Source organism: Lucilia cuprina, chromosome X, assembly GCF_022045245.1.
Source record: "Lucilia cuprina isolate Lc7/37 chromosome X, ASM2204524v1, whole genome shotgun sequence".
Taxonomy (NCBI): domain Eukaryota; kingdom Metazoa; phylum Arthropoda; class Insecta; order Diptera; family Calliphoridae; genus Lucilia; species Lucilia cuprina.
The window spans coordinates 4256604-4263211 of record NC_060949.1 but is presented as its reverse complement, the minus strand read 5'-3'; the positions used below and the strand labels follow the sequence as shown (position 1 = coordinate 4263211).

General features: G+C 28.8%; 1 protein-coding gene across 4 annotated transcripts in view; it reads right to left on the bottom strand.

Moving 5' to 3' along the window:
- LOC111675078 (polycomb protein PHO) overlaps nt 1–6608 on the bottom strand; it is a 56891-nt gene that overhangs the window by 10983 nt on the left and 39300 nt on the right. The window contains exon 3 of one of the 4 annotated variants that reach the window (XM_046945382.1): nt 3743–3774. The exons of the other annotated variants lie outside the window; for them this stretch is intronic. The gene's annotated coding sequence lies outside the window, so the exon portion shown is untranslated. The remainder of the gene's footprint in view (nt 1–3742; nt 3775–6608) is intronic. 4 annotated transcript variants of the gene reach the window in all.

The window sequence follows — 6608 nt, the reverse complement described above, 5'->3', positions numbered from 1 at the left end:
AGATATACAAATTGTTCCATCATGAATGTCAAGTTCTTCATTTAAAAATTAAATATTATAGCTCTAATAGTTTTTCAGATATACGAATTTGTTTATTTAATTCATATGGGGGCTCCAGGCCCCCAGATGAAAGTCCACCTCTTATATCCAAAATATTCAGGTGAATATTAAAGTTCTTCGTAAAAAATTTAAAGGATTTAGTTTTTTTAGTCTAGCAGATAAACGAATTTTGTACTTAAGTAATGCAAGGTGCCGCTCCCATTGGTAGTCCGCCAATTTATTATCCAAAAAGTTCATATGTATGGTAATGTTATCATCAGCCGTTTAGTTGTCTATTGACTTGAAAGATGTAAACAAATGCACATTGAAAACTCTTTCAGACTCAATAGTGGTCCAGATGTCAATTTTTTAATTTAATACATAGACCTGAGATTTTTTATACCTGGATTTCAATTTATTTATTTAACATTACCTTGTTTAACAAGTGATTAATTTAAACAAAAACTTTTACGCGTTTGTGCTGATGTTTGTAACCTTAACGAATACAAATCTACTCAGAATTACTCTCTGAGGCGATGTTAAATATTTCTGTATATGGGGAGTTCTCTTTTTAATTTAGAAGAAAGAAATTATAGTCCGGCATAGATGACCATATAATACCCTACACCTTTTACAGAAATAAAATGTGAATTAGTTGTCATAATAAAGCATTTAAGTTCAATTGTACCTTGCCTCAGATATACATACTTAAGCTGTTTATTATTGAATAAAATTGTGGACATTTAAGTGAAACTTTAATGGGGGCATTAAACATAATTATGAAGCCCTTTACGGCGGGTTCAGTTGTATGGGGCTAGGTGAAATAATGGGCCGATGTAAACAATTTTCAACAGTCTTCGTCTACGGTATCATAGAAGATTATGTGCCACATTTCATTTAATTATCTCCAAAATTGCGACCTGTAGTTTGAGTACAAGCTTTACAAGGCCTATTCGAGGGTACAGTTGTATGGGGACCGGACGAAATAATGAACCATTCTTAACCATTTTCAATAGGCTTCGACCTGTAGTTTGATTACAAGAACGAACATAAATAAATCGGCTCAGAAAATGATTCTGAGCCGATTGGTATACTTTAATGTGGGTATAGGACCAATATTATTGTGTGTTACAAATATCAGCACAAACCCAGTATACCCTCCCTACTTAAGTGGTGTAGGGTATAATAAAGAAGTGAACTTTTTTTTAAGTTTTAAAATTCATATTGTGTTTTTATCGCCATAAGTGATGTACATTAGGCTGACCGGAGAAAAAAATTACGGAATCTGGTTCATCTTAACCTCACAAAATGATTCACCTTTCAAATATTGTAAAACTTTTAGTACTTTTAGTAAAACAGAGTTACACCAGATTTTGTTTCCAAAAATGAGACTTAGTCGCGGTAGGAGCACACTTTATATTTTACGTATTACTGTTAAATAATCAGAATGATGTAAACACAAAAATTGGTTGAAAAATTTAAAAGTTATCAAAAATTTCCCAGGTCATTACGTGTATCAGAGCACTTGATTAGGAAATCTGGAAAATTATTTCACTTATTTTTAAAAATATTATAATAAAACTATTTTATTACATAAAATATATCTATATTTACTGGAATATAATTTTTTGTCCTTAAAAAATATCTCAGCTATCATAAAATCAGAACAATTTTTTTACATGACAGTTTCAAAACTCCATTTTCAGTTTTTTTAAATCTTTGTTAAACAAATTTAAAAATTCTTAATTATCACCGGGGTATTTGTGGTCAATAGATTAAGGAATATAACGGTAAAAAATAGGGTAATACCTCTTATAGTTAAGCTGTACCTGCGATTTGATTTGCGCAAAAAAAAAATATTTTTTTTTGTAATATTTACAAAATATCTCCCAATACTTTACTGTTATATATTTCAAACATAATATTTACAAAATATTATTTCTCAAATAATTTAAAATATATCCCTGAAATTATTGGTCAAAAATCAAATATCGAAATATTTGAAAATTCTCATTGAAACCTATCGAAATATTATTTATTTGTTGGCTATATTTACTAAAATAAAAAGAATTTATTATATTTATTGTCCGATATTTAAAATAACAAAAAATTTTAATTAACCCTTTAAAGCACTTAGGTCCTATTTATTCCCATAGTTCAATAAATCAATATATCGAAATATGCGAAGTATGCTCCTATTGCGACCAGGTCTCGTTTTTGGAGACAAAATCTTGTGTAACTCTGTTTTACTAAAAGTAGCAAGAATTTTGTATATAATATAAATTGTTTTGTTTTGAGGTTCTAAGTTTCTATTATTTATTATTTACCGTTCTGGAGTTATAGCTTCATATGTAAGCTTTTTGACCAAAGTTTGTTCTAAGTTTGGTCCTATTATTTAGTGTTCTGGAGTTATAGATCACATTTCAGCTATCTCAATATCTGGATAGGTGAATCATTTTGTGGGGTTAAGACGAACAAGATTCCAACATCGAATTTTGGCGGTTACTCTAATGTACATATGGCAATTCCATGAAAAGGTAAAACACGACTTATAAACCACTTATAGCGTTTGCATTTTCTGTTGCACCTAACCAAAGACTGTTTTTTGAAATCGTTTTTTTTTACACCTCGCCGCCATACAAACGGACCCGCAAATATTTTAGCTTATAATTGTGTGAATATAATACTACACCAAAATACCTCAAAAATCGGCAGATCTAAAATGTATATAGGACTTATTCCGATTTTAATAACAATTGGACCTCATTTGACCCTTGTTCCATTCAAAGTTTATTTTCAGAAAAACTGTAAAACGTCCATAACTCACTTCTTTCTAATCACTAATAATATGTTTAAATTTGACATAAATAAGTTTTATATGAATAAAAAATTTTATGAGGATCAGTCCATATTTGACCCTAGTCGCCATATAACTCAAAAATTTTATTATAAAATTATAATATTTTTTTATTTAAAAATTATCGATTACAAATAAAAAATATGTCCCGTAGTATAAGAAATTAAACCAAATAAGATACACCTACAGGATACGATATCGTCATATTTTAATCCATACAGGAACTTCGGTTAATTAGTCAATATTGGATTTAATTATGTTATTGAACTAAGTAAAAAAATATTTTTACATAACAAAAGTATTAATTTAAAAACTACATAAATAATATATAACACTGAAAAACTGTGTTATAACATTAATTAGTTAAAATAATATATCCAAAAGTCAAATGTTCTACTCACTACATCACTCCTTAGCTATTTTATTGAGCGACTAATAAGGGGTTTTACACACAAATTTAATTTTGATTTATTTTCGATAAAATAAAATTTTTAACTCACAATGAAATAAAATGTGCAAACAAGATGACAAAGCCCAAAATAAAGCACTGCTATATCAGATTAATTTTTAAGCAAAGCAGACAATAAGTAGTTGTCATTGAAAAGTATATTGTTGGGTGGGTACAAATAAATTTGCTTGTAATGTCTTCTACTTACTCTAAAATATTTTTTTACTAAGTGAATAATTTTATTATTTTCAAGCTTTTTTATATTTTGGTGATGGAAGTTTTTATTAAAGGAGAAGTTAAATAATTTACATAACAAAAGTAAATGTATAGATCATTTCAATATGGTTTTGGTTTTATGATATTAAAAAATAAAAATATTACCTGTTTGAATACCTTACCCGACTTGAGTTTCGAAAATAATGATTATTCACTGAAATGAAGAAATTTCGAAATAAATACTTTTGAGAAAACATCGAAAATTTCAACATAACATTATAAAACATTAATAAAAATTAAATAAAATTTATTAACCAATTTAGGCAAAATTTACGAAAATAGCATTCATAAACGTTAAATAGCTTAAAATTCCTTCGCAAACTATTGACAAAAATAAGAATTTTATAGTAGACTCGACCCTTCTTGAAGCCAACAATAAGTTGATTTTTCTCAGATAGCATTTTTCGATAATTTTAGGTTGATAGCGAATAGTAAGAAACTCAAATCAAGGAATTATGGATTAATAGATGAATTTTTAACAATATTCCAATTTGTCAGCACTACTTTTAGTGAATTTAGATGTGCCTGTCTGTTATCAAAATGGCGGAAAGTATTTATAAGAAAAAAATAATGCTTATTTTGTATATTTTTTAACAAATTTTATAATTAACAATTTTGAATGTTATTAATTAGGTATGACTTTCCTACACGATACACCTAAGAATTTTAAGGACACACTTATTAGACGTTTTACCGACTGAATAAACAACATAAACATATATATCTGTCGTTTCGATAACGAATGTCGATAAACATTTTACTGAATGTTGTTGTTGTTTTGTAACGTTTAAAAAAATACTAAATTCCACTATTGGAATTCATTAAAAAAATAATAAAGTTTTTTATACACCACTTGCAAAAAAAGAAATTACCTTGGGGCAATTAATTAATAAATTTTCGTAAAATGATAAACATTCATATAAAACTCGTTCATGCCAATTTTTGTTGCTGTACTGTGTTAAAGTGAATTATAATTGCTGAACAGATTTTCTAAAGTGGCCTTATTTGAGACCTGGAAACAATTATATACAGACCATAACAAAATTTTTACCGAATTTTATGGTTAAGCTTTACATAAAAAACATTCATGTCGAATTCTTTCACAAAAAATCCCCATATGGGTATAAGGGTGAATGTGATCGGGTTTTTACTTACACTTCTAATAATGACAGGTTTTCAGTCATAATGACTATATGTGTAATAGCAGTCAATTACAGGTTTTCATTACATATGTATTATGGTGGGTCAAACATAAGATTTTCTCCAGGATCAACTTCTAAATATGTTGTATTTTAACTATAAGGCTATGAGCGGATTCTCAAAATAATTGATAAAAAATTTACAGTCCTTTTGACGTTAGAATACAACATTAGGTGTGTTCGCGTACTCGATAATTTGTAACAATTGTTACTGGATTATGTTCAAATACTTCTGAAAACTTGCAACGATATAGTCAGAGTATGAAATTTTTTGATTTTACTGGAAATTTTCCCCCAGTAAAAGGTAGCAAACATATGTTCATAACATATGGTTGATATTTGAAAATGTAAACATATTGACAACAAATTTGCATATTTGACAATTTTTGAGAGTAAGAGTGTTTTATTCTGCTGCGCCGAATTTAATATATCATTTAGCGTAATCTTTAGCGAATTTAATATATCCTTTAGCGTAATCTTTTCTGGTTCACACATAATTCAAACTCTATATACTTAATTCAGATATACGCGAAGAGCCGCCTTAAGAGCTCTCTGGTTTTTCGTCATTCACACGTACGTACGTCATTCTCTTAATTTTGAAGTTTTTTGATTGAAATACACACGGGGAAATCTCTGCTGTAAAACATGAAGATAAGTTTCTGTTTGCCGAATGTTATTTTTTCTAAGTGAATCACTTAAATAATGAAAATTTAAAAAATGTTTAATCATCGACATAAACTCCTAAACAAATGTAATATCGTTTACAATGTTATTTTCTGACATATAAGCCGATTTACGTCAATGTCCTGATAATATTTTCATATAATTGACATTTAGAGCACTCCATCTGAGTGTTGAGCAGCAATAGTTTTACAAGTGAGAATTCATAATTTTTAATTTACACGTTTGTTTCTAGAAGCGATGATATATTTTTAATTTAAAATAATTGATATGGTAATTAAATTTTAACAGATGAAATATTTGTAATGGTTGAAAGGAGTGACTCGGGAGAAAAATATTTTTTTTGTTACAAAAATAATACACCTAGGCCACTATCATTATACCCTACACCAATTTAGTGGGGAGGGTACATTTGGTTTGTGCTGAAATATTCGTCATATACCCACCTTAAAGTATACCAATCGGCGTAGAATCGTTTTCAGAGTCGATTAAGCTATGTCCGTCCGTCATGTAAAAATGGATAAAATCCATTATTTCACCTAGCCCCCATAGAACCGTACCCCCTGAATAGTTAAATGTTCTAATTTGTCAACAAAAGTCGGCACAACTTAGTTTTACAAAACTTTTAATGATATTACCCATTTTTGTAATGATCGAGCCTTATTTGACCCTAGCCCCCATACCAACTCTCTTCAGAAAATGACTTGAAGGTCAAAAATCACCTATAAATACTAATTACACTTAAATTCTACATAAATAAGTTTGAAGTAGACATGAATTCCTCTACCAACATTTATAAGAATAGGGCCATATTTTTCCCAACTCCCCTCTTGTAAAAAATCTATTTTTTGTCAAAAATAGGTCAAAATATTAGTGTAGGGTACTATTGGTCGGCTATGCCTGACTACAAATTCGTAATTTCTTTTTAATTTATACCGGTATTCTAAATTTGAATGGACTTTATTCACAAATTGGACTGAATTACCAGGAATTTGAGCGACGATTTCAAAAGAAAATTGAGCAACGATTGTTATAGTGGTCGTGGCACCTTCCATATTAAGGAAATATTAAATAAGTTTATCTCAGAAAATATAAAACTTAAGGCCTA